Genomic DNA, 25,424 nt, shown 5'->3' with positions numbered 1-25,424 from the left:
CTCAGTTCTCAGTGAGACATTCATATCATACCCCTTCTCCCAGTGATTGGGGATCTCTTCAGAAGACAGGGTGGAAAGTCACAGGTGGTTGAGAACATCTAGGAAACAGTGTTTACCAGACACAGTATGGCAGATGTATTTGTAAATTCACAGTGATGTGACAGCATGCATAAGAATTGTGCAAGCGCTTTTTGGACAGGGATAGGGAGAAGATGAGATGTAGCTACTACTGTCTCCTGAAATAGATGGCAAATCCTGGGGATTTGTCTCCAGGATTTGCCACCAGAGAAAGTAGATTTAATATGACTTAGAAGATTAGAACTCTAGTTGTTGCACCCAGCAATTGAGTTATCCATTGTTTCTAAACTAAGTTTGTGTGGTGTTTTCCTTCATGCCGCAGCTCAACTGGGTCCCAGAGAGAAAGGTATGGCAGCAAAACATGGGTTTGCCAGATGTGTATCAGAAAAGGCCATGGGAGTTTTGAAGCATGGAGCTGGTGTAGTAGTGACTGGCCAGTGGGAACTAGTGAGCTGGATGGAGATTTTAGAGCTCTGAGTCAGAGAGTCTCTATGAGATGAGAGCAGGCTGGCCGTTACCCGCCAGTGCCTGGCCTGCCAGCCAGCCTGCTGATACATACCAGCAATAGCATGGATTATTTTTTTTAATATTTCCCACGACAGGTGGTGCCCAACATGGGGCAAGAATCCACTAGAAATTTAAGGTTATTAGCCTGAGAGTTAGAGTTGTATTTTCTAAGTGAAAGAAGGTGGTGCTGGGATGAGTCACATGGACTCAAGCGTGGGAACCTTGAAACAAAGAAAGAGGGCTCTGAGGTCCCCTGCTGTGGAAAGAGACAAGATGGCTGCTCTGAGTCAGAGAGCCGGAGAGTGGAAACAGCCTACTTCTTGGGGCAGATATTGATTTAACTGTGAATTTATAATATTGGGATTATTTGCTTTTAGGATACATTTATATACAGATTTTGTCCTAATCACGTGGGAAATTCCACCTGTAGTTCAGAACTAGAGTAGGGAAAATTAGTCACTGACTACAAGTAGAGAGAACAGTGATAATTACCTGCTATGAACAGGTATTAAATAATAAATATCTGTGGCTACAGGTAGAGAGTCCAACAGATAGATGGTGTAACAGGATGACTGCTCTAGGCAGAGAGCTTAACAAGTAAAAACTACCTGCTTCCTATAGGCAGATATTAGTGAAAGTTTGAATTGATTGCTTTAAATATGGTATAAATATATATTGCTCTATTAAGTCTTACAGGATACTCAAATTCTGTCTAATGTGGACTCCACGGGAATTCTGGGTTTTAATCCTGGTTTGACTAGCTGCCTGCTTATAAGCAGGAATAGATAGAAGTGTGGATCAATTGTTTTAAAGATGGTATAAAGATATATTGCTATAACAAGTCTTACAGGATACTCAAATTCTGTCTAACATAGGCCCCATGGGAATTTTGGGTTATTATCCTGCATGGAAAAATAGAAAAGGCCTAAGGATAGGCACATACAGTATTTTAGTTTACTTCTTTTTTTTTGATTATTTTGATTTTCAAAATGAGTATGGTTTTGAGTTTTGTGGTTATATTATTCTTCTAGGAGAGAGGTCAAAATAAAGGGTTTTCTGGTTACTGGCTCAAGGATATGCTGAATTAGAAGAAAGGTTTTGTCTTTGTGTTTTTAGAAAAGGTGATTAGGCTCTGGACATCTTCCGGAGCTATATGGATCAGATTTGATAGTGGGAAACCCCAAAGAACTAGATTCCAGAGAATCAAACAAAAAAGTTATCTTGATGATACAAAAATTTTGTTTTGAGATTTGTAGATTACAGAATATACAGCTTTGATGAGATCACCCATCAGACATGCTAAACTGACCTGCTTGAACTCCTGACGTCTTGGACTTTCAGTCGGATCCATTCAGGACACAGACATCAGAGACTAATACAATCGTTGGTGTGGCCTTCTTAAGGCCAACCAACTCCCCTATTTTCTCTACCCTTCCCCCACAAAGATATCTCAATGCCTATATTCAGCTTGAAGAAGTTGTGAAGAGTTGTCGTCCCAGTTTCCTGGTTTGGGGGGCTGGAGGTGGTTATTCTAAGGCTGCCTTTTAAGGGAATTTAGGAATGGTCATAATTGGGCCAGAGCAAGCGAGGCCCAGAGTGAGCCAGGCCAGAGCAAGAAGAAGAGAAGGGGAAAAATAATAAATAAAGAAATAAATAAAGAAATAAGAGATAAGAAAGGGTCATAATTGTAACAGTGAGGAAATAGCTAGAATTGAGCACATAGCCATAATCTCATTTGGTAGAAATCTTTACAATAGTTACTAAGTTAAAGTTATAATTTCTTATTTTGGTACAGAATTTACTTTGATACAAAATCAAGGTTTCATTGGTATACATTTCTTCTATTGATAGAAAAAATTTAGGAGTACAAGGCTTGGACCCAGTCCTTCTATAAATGCCATTATAAACTGATCTGAGATGTTTAAGCCTGTGAATTAAGGGCCAAATAGAAAATCCATGGCTCTGAGTTTATTGTTAGTGTGTTTTCAGATATTTTAATTAGAAATAGCTGAGAGTAGTTAATGGGCAACAGTCCAGATTACTTTACATAGATAGTTGGTTTTCAAAACCATTAGAAATCCATAGAATGTGAAATTTAATGTTATTTACTTGTTGTTGAGACAAATATGCTCCTAACAGCTTCCCATTCATGGATTCAAAGAAGAAGCTGAGCATCTCTACTTCCAGGTGAGGTTGTATATTGTGGCTAGGTGGCCACTGGGCAGAAATTGCCTCTCTCCTGCAGACCTATACTGTCCTTAAGAAGATACAAATTACAGGTTAGGATAGCTTAGTTCTGCCGAGACAGAAGAAGCTAATCCTTAATAATTGCTGTTTTTCAAGGTCTGTCAGATGATCCTGGGCCAGAAGGCTGAAGACTGATGCTCCAACTTCCTGACTTTCTGGGGCAGGTAGGTAGGTAGGTAGGCAGCTGTCTCTACAATTTGTCTAAGTTCTGGAAGCTGTGTTAGGCTCCCTATATTTTCAGATAATATTGGTCATTCTTGGGTTTCTGATGGAGTTGAAAGACTACGTATAGTCTCATAGCCAACCCAGGCTATTTACATTGAGATAACAGATTTGAGAGGATAGTTTTCAGATGACATACTATCTAAAGCCAAGGCATGTCAGGTGTAAAAATATAAGTCTTTTAAGTTAGGACAGATGAAAGAGTGTTCTATTTTATTGACAAAAATGATGGACTAGGTGTTAGGTCTATCTTGTACTTTATAAATTACAAAATGGTAATAGTTATGCTCAATTTATATCTGAGATAAGAGTCTTTTAAGTGGACAGAAAGGGGCAAGTGTTGTGGATGGCCCTAGTGTTGTCTGTATCTTGATGTTAATTCTGCTTTCCCAGGAGGGGTTGTCTGGAATGAAGAATAAGAGGAATGAGTTGCAAACTCAGGTGACTTCTTGTGAACCATCCCCTAATGAATAAAGGAACCAATCACTGGGCGAGTAGGCAGGACTTTCGGGTTGGATAAGGGAAGAGAGTAGGCAGGAGACAGATAGGGGCTTTTTTGGACAGGGATAGCGAGAGGACAAGATGTAGCTACTAGTGTCTTCTGAACTAGATGGTGAGTCCTAGTGTCACCAGGGGAATTATATTTAATATGGCTTACAAGATTAGGCCTCTAGTTGTTGTGCCCAGCAATTGAGTTACCATTGTTTCTGGGGGAAAAAGAATTGTGCAAGCTCCATCCAGACAAAATCCTAGAATGAAAAGAGGCAGGAATGGTAGACATGAAATCCCATCACTAACTGGGGACCAATTGCCACTTGATAGCTTCTGGGAGAGACAAAGTCAGTTTTCTTTAATGATGTGACCTCTGTGATCCCTAGTAGGGTGGCCATACACCATGAAAGGCCCTACTCCCAAAACAAGCTGGGAAACACAATCTGAAATGGACAGGGAAAGAAGAAAAAAGGAAGTAATCGCAAATTGGGATGGGATGGGATGGGATGAGAGTGTAGATAAGAGAAGGAGATGAAGGAAAGGAGGAATATGGTTAAAATACATTGTGTGAACTTCTGAAAACCTTAGCAATTATAGCAAAAAAGAAAGAAAGAAAGAAAGAAAATCAGCAACAAGAAGACAATAACATAAGAAGACATAACAATCAAAACTACCAATTACCAATTAGCTCATTCATGCTATACATATCCTCAGCCTTTTGTTTGCATATTTATTAGGTGTGTTTTGTTTCAGAAAAGTTCTTAAGTCTTTCACCTCCTGCCTCATCCTCCTAAGTGCTGAGACTATGCCACATCCAGTGAAGTATATATTTTTGTAAGTATATATGGACTATTCCTCAAGTTAAACCATAGCCTGTGCTATAAAACAAACACAAGCAAATGTAAAAGAAGTGAAATGAAACAATGTAGTGTGCTCTTTTTGTCCAAAATGTAATCAAACTAAAATGCAATAATAGAAAGGCAATAGAAAAATTGTGGGAGCTAGAAAGATGGCTCAGTGGTTAATAGCACTGGCTGCTCTTCCAGAGGTTCTGAGTTCAATTCCCTGCAACCACATGGTATCTCATAACCACCTATAATGATATCAGCTGCCCTCTTCTGGTGTGTAGGTATACATGTAGGCAGAACACTACATACATAGCAAATACATTTTTAAAATCTTTTTTAAAAAGCATCAGTTTAAAAAATGTGATTAGAAAGAAACATTTTAAAATAATCATGTAAAGGTGGTTCCTGAAAAAAAGTTGAACTCCATACAAATAAGAATTTTAATATTAGCCAGGCATAGTAGTGCATGCCTTTAATCCTGACACTTGAAAGGCAGAGGCATTTTTGCAAGCTTGAGGCCAATCTGATCTACATAGTGAGTTACAAGACAGTCAGAGCTGTCTTGTATAAAAAAAAAAAAGCTGGGCAGTGGTGCACACCTTTAATCTCAGCAGTCAGGAGGCAGAGGCAGGCAGATCTCTGAGGTTGAGGGTAGCCTGGTCTACAGCATGAGCTCCAAGATATCCAGGACTACACAGAGATTTCCTGTCTTAAAACAAAACAACAACAAAATAAAAAGAAAATCACTAGATATGGTAACTGAGAAGCCTGAATCAGAAAAGTGAGCTCAAGACCAGCCTGAGATAGCTACATAGTGAGACCCTGTCTCAATATATATACTTAATCAGTGTTGACAGGTAAATGTATAGCAATAGATGTTTGTGTTGAGAAATGGATCTCAAAAGAGTATTCAGTGAGTCTATGTCAAAAAGCAGAAAAACCCCAAATGGCAGATGACACTCAGCCTTGATCCTCCAGAATATCCAGGAAATAATCTGGGAGAAATGGAAAAACAGACACTGGGCACAGCTAGGGGGAAAGGTCATAGTTATGGAAGCAGTAGCAAAAGCAGAAGGTGAATCCAGGGAGAACTCTGGTCCTGTTGGTACTGGATGTTCAGAACTGGCAAGAGGCAGAACAGGAGCAGCATGCCGTTTTAAAATGATTTATGTTGCTGCAATAGTTCTGCAGCCTAAGACCCTTAAGAAAGCAGAGAGTCAGGGGAACTCTGACTGTTCTAGAACTGTACACTGAAACTTTACAAACAGAATGCATGTGATACAACCAAAAAGGAAAACAGAAAAAGAAAGAAAGAAAGAAAGAGAGAGAGAGAGAGAGAGAGAGAAAGAAAGAAAGAAAGAAAGAAAGAAAGAAAGAAAGAAAGAAAGAAAGAAACTGTAAACCCGATCTGAAAACTTGACGGTATTCGAACTTTCCATGGAGACTTGCATATAGACTCTATGTGTCATACAGGACATTGGCAAGAGGTGTACAAGGGCGGAGCCAGCATTCACCATCAAAGCTCTGAAGAAACGCCCAGGACAGTGACTAGATCTGAGATGCCACCCATGAGTCACTACCCACAAACAAAGACAGCATAAAAAAAAAAGAACAGGCCAAACCTCCAAATCAGTAGGAGTAGGTATAAAGAAATAACAGCAGGGGAGTAAGCAATGAAACAGAACTGAAGAGAAGGTACAAAGAAACACTCAAATAAAGAGTTAGTTTTTTGAAAAGATAAACAAGCTCAACAAACCCTTAATCTGACTAATGAGGGGAGACCTATGTAAATGGAATTAGAGATAGAAAGGCATTACAATAAATACCCATGAAATTCAAAAAATCAAATGTATATATCTTAAAAACTGGGAATCTGAAAGGAATGAATTTCTAGATGCATGTGAACTACCAACGCTTAAACCAAGATGAAACAAATAATTTAAATAGATGTGTAACTAACAACGAAATAGAAGCAATAATTTAAATTTAAAATCTCTCAGGTTGGGGAGGTTGGCTCAGTGGGTAAAGAACTTGCTGTGTAAGCACTGTCCTGAGTTCAGCTCTCCAGAGCCTACATGAAAGCCAGGGGTGTAACCTGAACACTGGAGGGGAGGAGAAGGGCAGGTAGATCTCAGGGGCCAACCAATCAGGCCAGAATTGTGAGCTCCAAGTTAAGTAATTGGCTCTGTCTCAAAAAAATAAAGTGGAAGTTGATAGAGGAAGATACCGAATATTGACCTCTGCCCATTGACATGCACACAAAGGTGAGTTAAACGAATCTAACACCATGATATTCACATTCGCATACAGATGTGCACACATAAACAAAGGAACATGCAGAGTCCTGAATGACAGTCATTCTTCTCTTTGAAATTCTGAAAAGTAAATACTACGGTGTAAAACTTCCTAACATTGATGATCAGATGAATCAGATTCTATATAAGAGAAGGAAACAAATATATTCTTTACAAATTTTCCCAAAACTGAACATTCATTAAAAAATAACAAAGACGGGCTGGAGAGATGGCTTAGTGGTTAAGAGCACTGACTGCTGCTCTTCCAGAGGTGCTGAGTTCAATTCCCAGTAACCACATGGTGGCGCACAACCATATGTAATGAGATCTGATACCCTCTTCCGGTGTGCCTGAGTGCCTGACGGTTACAGTGTACTCACATACATTAAATAAATAAATAAATAAAATCTTTTTAAAAAATAAGACAAACATATGCAGAATAATTATAATCTTGGTTTCTGCAACTGTTCATGTGGTCATAGATGATATTTAAAATGACTTTCTTCCACTACTTGTTCCCTTGTTCTTGTCCCTGATCCCTTTCCCTCAGCATGGATCTCAAAGGGTCATGGTTCTTTGCCTGATGTAAGCCATCAGTACAGCCAGACTTTGATTTATTGTGCATTTCAGGCATTTCATCTTTTACTTGTTCTGTAGCAACTCTGTTAAGCAAATCTTTTGAAACCATTATTCCAATAGCATGTTCTCATGTCATTTTATTTAGTGAGATTCACAATATTTTATTCATATTTGCATTGTGCATTCTTATTATATATGTAGTGATGGTTTATGATTGGTGATCTTTGACATTATTCCAATTGTTTTGGTATACCATAAACACACTCATATAAGAAAAGGACCTTAACAAATGTGTGTATTTTGACAGCTCTACTCTCTAGCGCTCTCTCTCTCTCTCTCTCCCTCCCTCCCTCCATGAATCTTGCCATTCCTTGAAAGACAAAAATGTTAAAATTAGTGTAATATGTGACACTACAGTGGTCTCTAAGAATGTTAGTGGAAGAATTGTTCATTTCTCATTTTTCAAGAAAAGCATATCAAATGCTAAGAGAAACCAAATACAGCCAGGCGAGGTGGCACAAGCCTTTAATCCCAGCACTCAGGAGGCAGAGGCAGGCGGATTTCTGAGTTCAGGGCTAGTCTGGTCTACAAAGTGAGTTCTAGGACAGCCAGGGCTATACAGAGAAACCCTGTCTCGAAAAACAAAAACAAAAATGAGAGAGAGAGAGAGAGAGAGAGAGAGAGAAAGAACGAACCAAATAGTAGACCTGGAATAGCAGTTAGCCAAGTTGCTAATGCAAAAGTGAAGGTCTTAGTTCCACTTATGTGAATAGAGAAACTATTTTTAAAAAGGAAGCAATCACATTGTCAATACAGAGAAAGCTGTGGTGCTTTGGATAGAAGACCAAGCCAGATACAGCATTCCTTCAGATAAAGCTTAATCTGGAGCAAGGCGCTCATTTTCCTTAATTATATTAAGATTAGGGTAAGTTAGCAAAGGACAGAAGAAATGTCTGAAACCAGCAGAGACTTGTAGATGAAATTCAAGAAGCAGTCTCCCTGTCATAAAAGTTCAAGAAGCATAAAGTGCCAACATAGAAATTTTAAGTTATCAAGAAAATTTAGCTAAAATCATTTCTGAAAGTAGCCACACTAAATTATGAATTTTTTTTGCCAGTGCTAGGAGTTGAGCCAAGATCCTTGTATATGCTAGGCACATGCTTAACTACAGAGCTATGCTTCCAGCTCTTGATTTTTGTTTTCTTGCTTTTGAGTTGAAGTCTTTCTATGTGCCCCATGGTGGTCTGAAATTCACTATGTAGCCAGGCTTGCCTCGAATCCTTAATCCTCTGATACCAGCCCTCAAAGACCTGTTACAGGTATGTGCCACCATGCCATGCCCATTAGCAGGGGAATTCTTTTCTTTTTTTTTTCTTTCTTTATTTTTTTAAGGGATGATTTCAGTCCAGACTGGCCTCTGAGTACATATGTAACTAAGGACATCTTTACTATCCTGATCACCCTACTTTCACCTTCTGGGTTTCCAAATGTTAACTACACCCAAAAGGACACAAAGAATAAATAATACCATACTCTTAACTAAAAGAGATTAAAAACACAAAGCAACAAAATAAAAGGAGGGAAGAAGCACCATTCAATATTAACAGTTTCAATTCCTAATAAACATTACTGCTGCCTTCAAGAAACATACCTCTCCGTCAAGGATAGATTCTGCTTAAGGACAAATGAATAGAAAAGGACAAGCAAGACAGAAGTAACAAAAAAGCAAGCATTACAATTTTGATATCTGACAAAATAAACCTCACACAAAAACTTATTAGAAAAGATAACAAAGGCCATACATACTCATTATTGGAAAATCTAAGAGGATGTTCAAATTTTAACATTTACAAGTCAAACACAAGATCACCCATTCATAAAAGAAACGATGGCATCTAAAATCACAAACTAATCCACATAAAGTAATAGTAGATGATTTCAATAACCCCTCACACTCATAGACAGCTCATCCAGACAAAAACTAACTAGAGAAATTCTGGAGTTGAACATCATAAATTAAATGGGCCTAAGGTATAACTACAGAACACTCTACCTCAAAACTAAAGAATATACTTGGTTTCCAGAAGTCCATGGAATATTCTGTAAAAGTAACCATATATTAGAACACAAAGTCAGTTTCCACAAATATGGGAAAATTGAAATAACATACTCTCTGACAAACACAGATTGAAGCTGATATCAAAAATGGTAGAAATGGCAGAAAGTACAGAAACTCCTGGAAGCTAAACAATATACTTATGAAAGAAATTTACATCGATGCAGAAATCAGTAAGGAGTTTAAAAACTTTTCAGCCAGGCGTGGTGGCGCACACCTTTAATCCCAGCACTCGGGAGGCAGAGGCAGGTGAATTTCTGAGTTCGAGGACAGCCTGGTCTACAGAGTGAGTTCCAGGACAGCCAGGGCTATACAGAAAAACCCTGTCTCGAAAAACAAAAACAAAACAAAACAAACAAACAAACAAAAACCTTTTCAGAATCAGGTGAAAATGAAAACACGACATACCAAAATCAGTGACACACAAGGAAGGCAATTCTAAGATACAGTGTCATAACAGGAAGTGCCTCCTCAAAAAATAAATAAGGAAAAATGGAGAGATCTCAAATATATTTAATGATATATTTGAAAGCTTTAGAAAAACACAAAGAAATAACATCCAAAAAGTGAAGAAATAAATAATCAAACTCAAGGTCAAACTCAATAAAATAGGAACAACAACAACAATAAGACAAAGAATCAATAAAACAAAGGATTAGTTCCTTGAAAACAATTAACAAGATTCACAAACATTTAGCTAAATTAACCAAAAGAGACAGGATTTAAATTAATAAAATTATAGTTGAAAAGGAGAGACATGTGTAACTTTAATTTTTTAAATCTTATTAAATCTCATCTTAAATGCTTTAACCTCCCTTCTAGCCCACCACACACCAGAGGTAGTGGCAAAGGAAGGATATGGGGGAAGTGGACCGGTTTAGAAAGGTTCTTTGGAGCAACTCCCATTTGTGTTGTTTGGAAATCAGCAGTTCAGTTCACAGGTCAGCAGCAGCAGCTTGATCCACTTGCATACTTCACGGATACATCAGCGGTCCAGTTTAGTAGAGTTGGGTTAGCAACCGCAGTGACACAACCTAGCAGAGACAGCCAGGCCTCAGCCTCAGCTAGAGTCAGCAGGAGGGACCAAAGGAGACCCCTGGAAAAGTTCTCAGCTGTGCTTCTCTCAGGGAAGCAAAGATCATCAAAGACAGAAGACCTACAAGCATTTCACAGCTTATAGGCCAAGCTCAGCCTCCATCACTGTCAGTTGAGTCCTATTTATACCTTTCAAACATCACATATCTTCTATGGGTCTTGCCTCAGCACATGTGTTGCTCCAGCACATGTGTCTGTCTCAGCTGACATCACTCTGCCAATCAGCCCAAGTCTGTGGAAGCAGCAAGAAACTGCAGCACACCATTGGAAGTTTTTCGGTATGTTTCTCTCTATGGAGTACTGACAAATGCATCTCAACTACACAATGTAAGCTGGACCAAGAAATAAATGAGTGTTGTTAGCAAAGAATCCTTCATCAAGTGCCCTTTCATGTGCTTGCTTTAGCAGAACATCTTTTCTGCTTCAGCTAAGCGTTCCTTCATGAGTCTGCCTTAGTCTTTCACCTGTTTCCACTTTAGCTAAACATTCTTTCACATTTGCCCTAGCAAAACACCATTCAAACACCTTTCCAAAGAACCCTATGATTCCTCTTTAGTAGACCATTCTTTGCTAGTCACTGGAAGGTGTTACCCACTCTGAGGGAAGGTGTCTTCCCCTGTATGATCTCCCTCAGCAAATTCTTTCTGAAGATTCCTTCAGAAATCTGCTCAGAGTTTTCTTGTAGTTATTTTCAAATTTCATCATGTTGAGGATCAATTAACCATCACAGTGATCTTATGAGTTCTAGCTCAGAGATCTTAATTCCAAAGAGTTAGATGCTTCCATCAAGAGATACAGGGTTTTCATTGAACTTGAACCCAAGATAATTACTTTAGGCCCTTGTGTTTCTGCGTACACAGCAATGAAGGGTGTTAGTATATTAGCTGTGGGAATTGGTCTTGATTACCAAAAGCAAAGCTTGCTCTACATTAGGTTTCTATCCCACAAGGAAGGCAAGGGTGAGAATGCCTGCCTTATGGTATATTCTTTAGAGACCCTCTAAATGCTGTCATACCATGTGAAAACGCCTGCAATGACAAGTCAATAGGACAAAAGACATACCTTAGAGATGTTTTGTTGGGTTCCAGAATACAGTTGTAAAATGAATATAAAATGAAGTTTTCCTATGAAGTTTGTAATTTTCCACTGAGTGACAGAGCTAGCCGTGCTACTCTTGTGAGTCTTTGCTTATCTTCGCTTCCCTGAGAGAGGTATAGACAAGAACTTCTCCTGGTGTTCCTGTTGCTCCTTTCTGCTGACTCAAGCAGAGGTTGAGGCCTGGCTGTCTCTGCTAGGTCATGCCACCGCTGTTGCCAACCGACTCTACCAAACTGGACAGCTGGTGTATCTGTGAAGTGTTTGTGAGTGGATCGAGCTGCTGCCGAGGCTGCCTGCTAACCTGTGAACTGAACTGCTGATTTCTAGACAACACAGATGGGAGTTGCTCCAAAGAATGTTTCTAAATACATCCACTTCCCCTGTATCCTTTCTTTTCCACTATGGGTGGTGAGTTACAAGGGAGGTTAAAGTGTTTAAGAACCATCATTAAAAATAGGCTTTGAAAAAAATTAAACTTACACTCTACCATTATTGTTGTTCCTTGTTACTACTGTTGCTTCTGCAGCTGACACAGTCACCATCTTTTAATGATGTCATTTGCTGACATCACATCCCAGCCTTCCAACATAGACTGAAAGACTCTCCAGGACTCTCCAAGAATCTTTCAATTTTTCAGTTCCAAGATTGAGATTACCGGGTTATACAGCATCATGGGCTAAACAGCTACCAAGTTCTCAGCCTCTCTAGAATGCAGACAGTCACTGCTGAACTTCTGAGTCCATATGATGTAATCAATCTAGTAACCCACTTTTATAATGCATATTGTTTTAATTATACTTAATGCATATAAGTGTATTTGTGTGTACGCCATACACAATACACACAGGGAAACACATATATACCACTTAAACAAATTATGCCTCTTGGACTTACAGTGCTCCCCATATTATTACCTGAGGACCCAGTTATACCACTCCTGGGCATATACCCAGACGATGCTCCAACATGTAATAAGGACACATGCTCCACTATGTTCATAGCAGCCATATTTATAATATCCAGAAGCTGGAAACAACCCAGATGTCCCTCAACAGAGGAATGGATACAGAAAATGTGGTACATTTACCCAATGAGTACTACTCAGCTATTAAAAACAATGACTTTATGAAATTTTTAGGCAAATGGCTGGAACTAGAAAATATCATCCTGAGTGAGGTAACCCAATCACAAAAGAACACACATGGTATAAACTCACTGATAAGTGGATATTAGCCCAAAAGCTCCAAATAATCAAGATACAATTCACAGACCACATGAAGCTTCAAGAAGAGCACTGACTGCTTTTCCAGAGGTCCTGAGTTCAATTCCCAGCAACCACATGGTGGCTCACAACCATCTGTAATGAGAGCTGGTACCCTCTTCTGGGTGTCTGAAGACAGCTACAATATATTTATATATAAGTAAAGAAATCTTTAAAAAAAGAAAGAAAGAAAGAAAGAAAGAAAGACAGAAAGAGGGAACAAAATAATCATGAAAGGTAGAGGGAGGGAGGGACCTGTGAGGGAGAGAGGAGGGAGAAGGAAAGGGGGGCAGGGTCAGGTGTAGGAGGAGACGTGAAGTACAGAGGGTCAGAAAATTGAATGAATGTGTATAACAGTGGGTGATAGGGGACTGGAGGTAGGCCACTAGAAAGTCCTAGATGCCAGGGAAGCAAGAGGTTCCCAGGACCAGAGATGACATTAGCCGAAATACCCAACAAAAAGGAGAGAGAACCTGTAGAGACCATATCCAGTGGATAGGCACAGCCCCCAGTTGAGGGATGGGGCCACCCACCCATCTCAAAATTTTTAACCCAGAATTGTTCCTGTCTAAAGGAAATTTAGGGACAAAGAGTGGAGCAGATACTGAAGGAAAGGCCATCCAAAAACTGCCCACCTAGGGACCCATCTCATCTGCAGACACCAAACCCAGACAAGAAGTGCTTGCTGACAGGAACCTGGTATAACTGTCCCTGGAGAGGCTCTGCCAGCGCCTGACCAATACAGATGCGGATGCATGCAGCCAACCATTGGACCAAGCACGGGGGACCCCAATGAAAGAGTTAGGGGGGAGACTGAAGGAGCTGTAGGGGATTGCAATCTCATAGGAAGAAAAACAGTATCAACTAACCTGAATGCCCTCCCTCTCCCAGAGCTCCCGGAGACTAAACCACCAATCAAAGCACATGCGGTATGGGAGGAGAGGACCAGGACTCTAGCTGCTTAGCAGAGGATGGCCTTATCTGATAGCAGTGGGAGAGGAGGCCCTTGGTCCTGTGGAGGCTTGATGGCCCATCTTAGAAGAATGCTAGGGTGGTGAGGAGGGAGTGGGTGAGTGGGTGAGGGAGCACCTTCATGGGGGGGGGGGGACAGGGAGTTTACTAAGGGGAAACCAGGAAGGAGATAGCATTTGAAATGTAAACAAATGAAATAACCAGTTTTTAAAAGTCCTGGAGAGACAAAGGACATACCTCAACATAATAAAAGCAGTTTACAGCTTGCCCAGAGCTAGCATCAATTTAAGTGGAGAGAAATTCAAGCAATTCCACTAAAATCAGGAACAAGACAAGGTTCTCTATTCTCTCCATACCTATTCAATATAGTGCTTGAAGCTAGGGCAATAAAACATTTGAAAGAGATTATGGGGTTATAAGTATGAAATGAAGAAGGCAAAATATTCTTATTTGTAGATGGCAAGTGACCTTAAACACTTTCAGCAAAGTAGCAGGATACAAAATTAATACTGGTGCAATTTTATAGTATTAATTATCAGTAGTTGTACTATATGTAAATGACAAATAGACTGGGAAAGAAATGAAGGAAACAAAACCTTTCACAGTGGCCTCAAAAAATATTTTGGGGATAACTCCAACCAAACAAATGAATGACTTGTATTATAAAAACATGAGGCTTTGAAGAAAGAAATTGAAGAAGATATCAGAAGATGGAAAGATATTCCATAATATAGTAAAAATTGTCATTCTATCGAATGTAATTTAAAAATTCAATGTAATCCCTGTCAAAATTCCAACACAATTTCTCACAGATGTTGAAAAGATGATTTTCAGCTTCATTTGGAAACACACACACACACTACTGAGTAATATAAAACTTCTGGAGGTAGCACTATCCATGATCTCAAACTGTATTGCTGAGCTATAGTAATATTTTTTTAAAATAATTCATGGTATTGGCACAAAGCCAGACAAGTTAATCAATGGAATCAAAATGAAGACCCAGACATAAGTCTGTACTCCTCTGGATACTTGAATTTTTTATATAAATAAACCAGAAATACACACTGGAATAAAGACAGTATCTTACAAACCCATGCTACTTAAACTAGATTGCTGCATGTAGAAGAATCCAAATGGACCTATACTTATCTCTTTGTATAAAACTCAATCCCAAGTGGATCAAAGACCTCAACATAAAACCAGATACACTGAACCTGTGAAAAGAGAAAGTGGAGAATAGCCTTGAATGCATCAGCACAGGAGACAACTTCCTGAACAGAATACCAATAGCTCTGGTACTGAGATCAATAATTAATAAATGGAACCTAATGAAACTGAATGGCTTCTGTATGTAAGGCAAAGAACACCATCATTTGGACAAAGTGGCACGTTACACAATGGGAAAAGATTTCTACCAAGTCCACAGCTGATATCGAGCTAATATCTAACATATATAAAAATCTTTTTAAAAAGACCCAGATATCAAGATAACAACTCAATTTAAAAACGGGGTACAGAGAATTCTCAATAGAGGACTCTCAAGTGATTGAGAAACAGGAATGTTCAATATCCTTAGTCATCAGAGAAATGTAAATCAAAGCTACTTTGAGATCTCCTTATACCTGTCAGAATAGCCAAAAGTCGATACAACTAATGACACCTGATGCTGGCAAGGATGTGGAATAAGGGGAACATTTAGCCATTGCTAATGGGAGTGCAAACGCACATAAAACTATAGAACTCAGTGTGGTGGTACTCATGAAGCTGGAAATCAATCTACCACAATGCAGCTCTACCACTCTTGGGCACATACCCAAAGGATGCTACATCCTACTGCAGAGACACTAAACTCTGTTTATTATTGCTATATTCATAACATCCAGAAATTGTAAACAACCTAGATGTTCATTAATGGATGAATGAATAAAGAAATGTGGTTCATTTACCCAATGGAATATTACTCAGCTGTTTAAAGAAATTGAATGCTGAAATTCACAGTTAATTGGGTGGAACTAGAAAAAATAATCCTGAATGAAGTAACTCAGATTCAAAATGACAAATATTGTATGTATACTTACAAATAAATGTTAGCTGTTAAATCTTTGCCAAGCAGGCTATAATCTACGTAACCACAGAAGTTAGGTATAGAGTAAAGGACTAGGGTGAAGGAAGGGAAAATAGTTATGGGTGGACACGATGGGGAACTGGATCTGGAAGAACAAATGGAGATAGGGAGGGAAGGGGGGTTGAGGGAGGGAATATAGGAAGGGACAACTAAAACTAAAGGTCATTTGAGAGGTCATAGGAAAACTTAATGCAATCAAAGCTTATGAAGATGATCTAAATGAAATTGCCAAATAACAGCAGAAATGGAGCCTGAACTGGATATACCTCATCATCAAATGAAGCTTCCAGTGCCCAAAATGGGTTTTATCTAATAGAGTTGCTTGCCAAAGGGGCTCCATAGGAAACCCCAAACAACCATGGCTACTGTTGAAGACAGCACCTACATAACTTATCAAATATGAAGAAATAGAATCAGTGTTTATGTAGAACCTTCACCTCTACTGCTAGGCCCATGGTACTGGAAGGTATTTTGAATGCAGAAAAGAAAAGAAAAGAAAAGAAAAGAAAAGAAAAGAAAAGAGAAGAGAAGAGAAGAGAAGAGAAGAGAAGAGAAGAGAAGAGAAGAGAAGAGAAGAGAAGAGAAGAGAAGAAAAGAAAAGAAAAGAAAAGAAAAGAAAAGAAAAGAAAAGAAAAGAAAAGAAAAGTTTACACCAACCCAACTACAAACCTTCCTGCAAGATGTACCAGTGCAATGGTGGCAAAACCGGGGGGCCCTGGGGAAGAGGGGGAAGGGAAAAGGGGCCCAATGTCAGACCAGAGTTCCTGTGCTCTGGGCAGGCAGACTCAGGCGGGGGGGGGGGGCTGCCAGATGCTTTCCACTCAGCCCCGGGTGGGCATTCAAGCCTCTGACCCACTTGGCGGGGGATGGAGAAGGGGCAGCCCCCGACCTGGGTACCCCAGGGTCACACCCTGTAGCCCCGGGGTTGTAGGAGAGAGGGAGAAGGGAAGGGGTTCCCAACACTGACCAGAGTGTGCAGCGGATCTTGATGGAGCAGAGACTCTCTATGGTTTAATAGTTTTATTATAGAAATGCAGGGAGAAAGAGACAAGGGGGAGAGGGGGGGAGAGGGAGAGGGAAAGAGAAGGCTAGAGAGAAGAGTAAGGTGGAGGAGAGAGGAGAGAAGACAAAGAGAGGGGAGAGAGGGTGAGAGTGAGGGGTAAGAAGAGCATAAGAGAGTGAGGTGGGGGCTGAACACCCCTTTTTATGGTCGTCACTGTTGCTAGGTAACTAGGGAAGAGTTTAGCCTGAAGGTCAGAAGCTTGGGCCATTGTCTATATGACTACTGACCATGCTTCTCTTGTGGGGGCTGCGGGAGGTGGTAACTTAGACAGGGGCCAGAGTTCCAGGAGCATGAGGGAATGCCTACCGTGTCATGTAGGTAAATTATGACCATCAGGGTTCAGACCTCAGCTCAACTGGATACCAGCCTGCAATTCCCCACAAGAGTAGTCAACCAATATCTGATTAGGATCCATTCTATGAGACGGAGCCAATCCCTGAATCTGCTCAGGTGGCCAAGGACCTAAGACTAGATAATGGGCTAGGGACCTAGTGAAAAACCAAACACTACTGTTCTGCTAAAGGAATGTAGCAATAAATGACTCCTAAAGATATCCTGCTCTACTCATAGACCAGTGTCTTGTTCAGCCATCATTAGAGAAGCTTCCTCCTGCAGTAGATTGAAACAAATACAGACCCACAGCCAGGCAATGGCCCTGGAACACTAAATGGGATGGCTCCTTCAAACCCTGCTCCTCAGGGGCTCAGAAAACCCTGCAGAAGAGGAGGCAGAACGAGTGTAAGAGCCAGAGGGGATTTAGGATAGACACCAAGGAAACAAGACCTTCTAGACACAACAGGATTGATGCACATATAAACTCACAGAAACTGACAGTATGAACAGGGTTTGTGTGAGTTTGCGACGGGTGGTATCCCAGGACTGGGAGAGGAAGTGGATACATGCCCCTGTCTGTAAAACAAAAGCTGTCTCCAGTTGATAACCATTCACAAAGGAAGTTAGTCTTCTTCAACAGTCTCCCTTGGTATAAAACCTAGTCTTAAAGGCATGCCCCATGACCAGCAGTAGATGGCCAACACAAAAAGAACTCAATGGCCACCCACATGATGGAAGAAGAGAATATGTAACACAGATACACACACACACACACACACACACACACACACACACACACACACACACACACACGGTAAATAAGCTGGGCTGGTGAACAGGCTGGTGATTTAGCTTAATTGGTAAACTACTTGTCTAGCATACACAAGGCCCTGGGTTTGATCCCCAGCATAAACTGGCTATGGCAGTGCATGACTAAAATACTAGTGTGTCAGAAGTGGAGTCAAGGGAATGGGAAGTTCAAGGCCGTTCTCCTCTATATAGCAAGTTTAAGGCCAACCTGGGATACACTAAACTCTGCCTAACAAATAAAAATGAAGCCTAGCAGTAGTGGCTTGAACCTTTAATCCTAGCACTCAGGAGGCAGAGACAGGCTAAATTCTATGAGTTTGATGGCAGCTTCATATATAGAGTGAGTTTCAGGACAGCCAGGGCTACAGAAAGGAGCCCTGTCTCAAACAAAATAAAATAACACAGAGAATAAACAACCAAATGTAGTTGAAAAGAGAGAAATGTACATGTTTTTCTCTAGGGAAAATTGGATAAAATGAAAGCACAAATGAGAGGCTAAGAAAAAATGTAGTGCAAAATGAATAGCTAGTTAATTCCTTTATATATATTTAATAAAGGAAATGACTAAAATAGCAGTAGCAATATGAACAAAATGTATGACTTGATACTCAGAATAAAGTACAGTAATCTGGCTTTCATATAAATGAAAAGGCACACAAAATCATAATAAAATAAATGTAATTGCAAGCTATCAAGGCATTTGTGCCTTTCAGATACATGTTTGATTTTTTTTTCCTCTTTTTTATTTTTATGTTTTTCTTTTTCGAGAAAAGTGCTCACTCAGGATGACCTTGATCATTTCAGCTGGGTTTACAGGGAACAACACTATACTCAACCAAATAGACAAAGACTGTTTTTTAACATAACAGCATGCTGTACTATGAGATTGTAAGGAAACTAATGCTGAATTGACATTGACAGCATAACCCTAACAAAGTTTAGTGTGATAATATCTAAAACAAAGTTAAGTGACAGTGACACATCCCAGGACATAGATAAATTCTGCCTACCTGCCTGCCTGCCTTCCTTCCTTCCTTCCTTCCTTCCTTCCTTTTTCTTTCTTTCTTTCTTTCTTTCTTTCTTTCTTTCTTTCTTTCTTTCTTTCTTTCTTTCTTTCTGCTTGCTTGTTTTTTGGACACAGGGTTTCTCTGTGTAGCCCTAGCTATCCTGAAACTCACTCTGTAGACCAGGCTGGCCTCAAACTCATAGAGATCCACGTGCCTCTGCCTCTCAAGTGCTCAGATTAAAGGAAGGCCAGCATTGCCTGGGTATAGATACCTTCTATTGTACTCATTGTTTTGGTTTGGTTTTTAGCAGGGGTTGGGGAAGCACGAAGCATGTTGTTTGCTTGTGTGTTTGTTTGTTGTTTTGAATCAGGGCTGGTTTCACTCTGTAGCTTTGGCAGACCTGGAACTTGCTATGTAGACCAGGCTAGCCTTGAATTCCCAGAGGCGGCCTGCCTGTCTCCTGAATGCTGGGCTTAAAAGTGTGTTCTACCTACCATGCTACCTTTTTATGCTTCCTTGTTGACAAATGATCAAAATGAGTACCATAAAACCCAGTTAAATAAAATTTCCTATTCTCATATTACAGTGTACACCATAGCCATCAACAATTAAACAAGAGGATGGAGAGATGACTCAACGGCTAAGAATTTGAATTTCAGCACCTGTGTAACAAGCCAGTGTCCTCGAAAACACTAGTAACTGTCAGGATTCAGACCCAGACAAGCGGCCGAGGTACATATTTTACAAAACAAAGCAGACCTGGCATCCAAGTTCTCCCAGCATCCTTCAGTCCTTACCTGCTACAACGCATGACTGGCATACCCTGCTGTCAGCTCTGAACTTTTCAGCTGAGTTACAAATCAAAATAAACCTAAAACAGCTTGAAAGAAGAAACTCAAATTACGCACACAGCAGTGCCGTCTAAGCATGAGACTCAGTCTGGAGGTGGCGGTGTCAGGCTGTATATGTATATTGAATGTATGTTTGGGATAAGAACACATGTGGTGAATAAAGCCTGGCATGTTAGCAGCTAAGAGTCTCTAAAGTGATAAACACCCTTTGAGGAGCAGTTCTTCTCAGCAGAGGGACCTGCAGTTGGAAGAATCTCCTTTATAAATGTGAAGTCACCTTACTACCACTACATCTATAATTTCTTACAATAACTACCTAGCAATGTATCAATGAGTACTTTTAGGGGCAATAAATCCTGAGCTACCATGGTTTCCTAAAACTACTATAACAAAATGCCACAAACTGGATAGCTTAAAATGATAGAAGGTTATGGTATTACATTGAAACTAGAAGCCAAGTTATGAACAGACCATATTCTTCCCTGTAAGCCATAGGGAATATTAAATTCTGTGTGCTTTTCCTGGTTTCCGACATTACTGGAAATCTCCATCACTCTGACCGCTGCCCCCATCATCGTGTGGCTTTCTCCCTGTAAACATGCCACTGTGCCTCAGCTCCTCTTGAAGGGCAGGAGCCACGTGGGGGTGCATCTTACTCCTTAATATCCGCATTTTAACAAATTACATATGCAACAACCCTTTTGCCAAATAAGGCCACACTCAAACCTCAAGGAAATGTGTGGACACTGAGATCCAATCTAATCAAGGGCCTTGGATTTAGCCCCTGCCTCAGCGACCAGTTAGCTGTGTAATCTCAAGCAAGCTGCTGGCTCTGCCGGAGCAGGTCTTTTCTGTCAATCAATGAGGGCAAGAATATTATCCCTACGGGCATTCTGTAAAGATCATGAAAGGACTTAGTGTGTGCCTGGTACACACACTAAATTATTTCTACAATGTTTCTATAGAAAAAGAGTACGTGCTAACAAATATAAGGGGAGAGGGAAAAGTCATATAGATTTGAAACACAATATGCCATTTAAGGAGAAGTCAAGGAGCAGAGTGCCATTCTTTTGTCTCTCATGTTACACTCAGTGCCTAGTGAAGCAGCCAACTCAGCTCAGGCACAGGGCTGTGGTCACCTATTGCTTAGTGATGCAAGCCACCTATTCCAGCCACATGTTAAAAGCTCAGAAGACATACACTGTGTTTTCTAAAACTACTTGTCTAGTCCAAAAGTGTGTTGCTTTCTTTTCCATTCGTTTTCCTTCATTGTGCAAGCCAGATGTTCTAGAGTAAAAAAAAAAAAATCATTTTAACTCCATCTCAAATATGCCCAAATCTTTCTGTTAGCAAGAGGGAGATGTAAGGCCTATTTGTCAGAATGGAGTTGTCTTGTCCGCCTAACTGAACTTCATTTAGGTTGGGCATGGATTTGGAGGTAAGTTATATCCGGAGGCTGTGATTAACTTCCCAGGAGAACTAGCAGTCAGTTTTCTCCTTTTCGTGATCAAATATCTGACAAGAAGCAAACTAAGGGTGGGGTGATGCACTTTGACTCATAATTTAGGGACTATAGTCTATCGTGGCAAGGAGGGGTGGCAGCAAAAGGCTGCCTGCTCACATCTCAGTGGATCTGGAAACAGAAATCCTCTCTTCATTCAGTCCAGGACCCCTTCCTATGGGTTACTGCCATCCAAATTTAGAATCTCTCCACCTCAGTTAGTTCTCTCTTGGCCCTGATCCTTGGAATCAGTAAACCTACCCAAGATCTGCCCCCTAATAAACCTGCCTTTATATACTTTAATCAGGCTTGAATTGGCTCATTTCTCCAGTGCAGAATAACTTATCAGTAACCCTGGCTCCATGTGAAACAGAGATATCTATGAAATAGTCTTCTGAAAACATTTAACCTTTAAAAAACGTCTAAGCTAAATTTTCCAGGTAATAAAATGTGGTCATTTATTTAGCCACTCATCTTTCAATGGACATTTGGAGTTCTAGTATTTGACAACTATTAACAAAGACTTTATGTATTTTTTCAGGACAACTCTTTACTTTTAATATAGTAACATGATTTTGGATACCGCAGCTTACCCCTCTCTCTTATCATTATATTCCTCTGGCATAGTTGCAGACTGAGCTTTGGCAGGCGAAGACTGATTGGGCCTTTGTGCTAACTTCACATATTATGCTGTTCTTTAGTTACTCTGAAATGCATCCACTGTCAAAGAAGGCAAACTAGCACAACTTACCTAGAGATCTAACTGGTTCACTTTGCCTTGCTTCTGACGCCCTTTCCTCTACCACAAGTTCTTGAATTACTTCCGATTGTTCCTCGGGTAGACCTTGATCCTGCTTGTCAATTTGAAAGGTCCAAAAGGTTTGGACTAGAAAGCAGATCAAGAGGCATGAGAGCCAGCAATACACAAGGAATGTGGCTTCACTTAGGGCTGAGAAGGTGTGGGAGGGGAGAAAGCCAGTGAAATAAATTACAGCAAATCCAAAGGAAAACATCCGAACAGAAAGTGCACTAAGAACAGACTGTGGCAGTAATGCCTTGGCCTTGAGAATCTGGTTGGCACAGCAACAGCTTAAGGACCTTGGCAGCAGGCAGAGCAACTACAGTGTGTTTTAAATGAACAGAGAACCACAGCCCAGGAGACTATTTTAGCTTTAGAAATGTCAGAAGGCAAACCAAAGGATTATCTAGAAATAAAAGTAGTGAAAGCTTAAGATCTTAGAGGTCAAAGTCTGCCTTTGTGAAAGGGAAAAGAGGGATGCACCCTAGAAGCTAGCCCTAAGTCTAAAAGCAACGCATGTGTACCTACAGATCACTGTATCGGTTCTTTGTTAAAATATTATAAGGATATTTATTACATATTTATTTAAATGTATTTATGTACATTTAATGTCAAAAATGATGTTTTGGTATAAATTAAGGAAAATAATATATTTTCCTGTTATTATATCTAGAAAGGGTAACTCTGAGACTTAATGAAAAATAAAGGAAAATATAAAATTATAAACTTTCCCACAAGGAAACCCAAATTCAGAAAGTTTTTAAGGTGCTCTCTGAAAACCACCAAACGTCACAATATTCAGATCATTGGCAGATGTAGTAGAGCACACCTGTAATCCCGGAACTTGAGAGGTGGAGTCAGGAGAATCAGAAAGGAGTTCAGAGACATCTCAGCCACATAACAAGTTTAAGACAAGCCTGAGCATGGCTGCACAAGTCTCAATTCTAGCACTCAGGAAGCAGAAGCAGACAGATCCTATCTGTGAGTTTGAAGTCTGGGCTGGATGTTCTAGGCCACTGAGGGCCATATAATGAGACCCTGTCTTTTTAAAATCAATAATAATGATGGTGGTGGTGGTGATAAAAAACAATAAAAGCAGACTACCCAGCTTCCCTGCATATCTAAACAGTCAGAAAGAAGGCCTGCAATAGGGCTCAGTGGCTATGAGCTTTTCCTGTCAAGCCAGATAACCTAAGTTAATTCCTGGAACCCACAAGGTAGATGGAGCAAAGAAACATGTGCAAGTTGTCCTCTGACCTTCACACATGTACTGTGGTATATATAGTCATAGACACACACACACAGAGACACACACAGAGACACACACAGAGACACACACACAAGCACACACATAGACACACACACACACACACACACACACACACACACACACACACTCACTCAGTAAAGCCGGATTTCAAGGTCTATGAGTCAGCTCTGACTTGAATGAAGGAATGATGCACATATCTCCCAGAAGAAATTACCCTGCATATGAATGTGAAAATGGTTAAAGTTTTTTTTTTTCAGAATGTTGAATGCTTTCAGTAGGTCATGAATTTATTTATTTGTGGCTCTCACTATGAGAAGGCAAAACCTGAAGAACTGTCTTAAGAAAACTAATGTCTTATATGTTCGGTTTCGAGCCTGATGTTTAACAGCTGAGACATTTCCGTGGTGCATGCTTTTAATCCTAGCACTCAGGAGGCAAAAGCAGGTAGATCTCTGTATTTGAGGCCAGCCTGGTCTGTGGAAGGAAATCCAGGACAGCCGCGACTACATAGAGAGACCTTGTCTCAGGAAAAAAAGAATAAGAAGAGGAGGAGGAGGAGGAGGGAGAGGAAGAGGAGACAGACAGACAGAGGAGGGGGAGGGGGAGGAGAAGGGAGGGGGACGGGGAAGGGAGGGGGAGGGAGAGGGAGAGGGAGAGGGGGAGGGAGAGGGAAAGAGAGAGGGAAAGAGAGAGGGAGAGACTAATGTTTAGAGCTAGTCGTGGTCATTCCAGTACTACCCAAGAGACAGAGGCAGTAGGACCAGTGCAAGTCAATCCCTTGCCAACCTGGGCTACTTGAGTTCCCTGTCAGCATGGGGCTACATAGCAAGACTCCAACTCAAAAACCACAATAACAACAAATTAAGACTACGAAAAACAAAATTAACCTGAAAGTAGTGCTGGCCTTTCACAGGTAGAAGGAAAAAAACAGGGAACCTTAAATAAATACGGGCAAAAGAAGAGAAAAAGCATTTCAAATCATGTTCTACTATTGGCGCTTTTGTAGCTCAGTAGTCCTCAGCCACATCCTGTTTCCCCAAACCCTGCTTTCTTTATCTTCTCAAATCTTCTAGGGCTTGGATAACCTGTAGTACAGCATTCTTTTGGCTAAAGGCAAACAACCACTTTAGTTCAGGAATGTGTTGTGAGTACTCTACGTGCTAGGTAAGGTGTGTAGGGACAATCAATGGACTTCTTTTAACCAGCAGGTTTTGGTGAACTCAACAATATTGAGCATTGCTAGGTGGTGGTGGCACATACCTTTAATCTCAGTTCTTGGGAGACAGAGGCAGGTGGATCTCTGTGAGATCGAGGCCAGCCTGGTCTACAGAGTGAGTTCCAGGACAGCCAGGGCTACACAGAGAACCCTGTCTCAAAACAAAACAAAATAAAACACAAGAACAAATAATGTCTAGCCATCACCACAGGACAGATATTCGTGGGGACACAGATGCACAGAGATAAGTAGGTGATGGAGACTATAAGGAATGCTGAACCATGACTTTTACATGGAAAGAAGCAAGTTGTAGATTTGAGCTATCCTCTCAGAAGAGGAAATCCATTCAGTTCATAAGAATGCATGAGTCAAAGACATGAGTCAGAGTCATATGTATGGTGGCATATCCCTGGAATACCAGCATTTAGGATGCAGTCGCAAGAGGATGCCTATAAGTATGAAGAAGCTAGCCTGAAATTTATACTGAGTTCCTGGCAAAGCAGGGTTACAAGCAACAACAACAAAAAAGGAAATTTTTCTTTAAATATGTAAGTCAGGTTGGCCAAAGGTTTGGCCCCCATAGAATCATGACTTTGAATGCTTGGCCCATGGACACTGGCACTATCAGAAGATGTGG

Source organism: Mus musculus, chromosome X (assembly GCF_000001635.26).
Source record: "Mus musculus strain C57BL/6J chromosome X, GRCm38.p6 C57BL/6J".
Taxonomy (NCBI): Eukaryota; Metazoa; Chordata; class Mammalia; order Rodentia; family Muridae; genus Mus; species Mus musculus.
The sequence above is the reverse complement of the archived record's forward strand: the minus strand, read 5'-3'. Positions refer to the sequence as shown.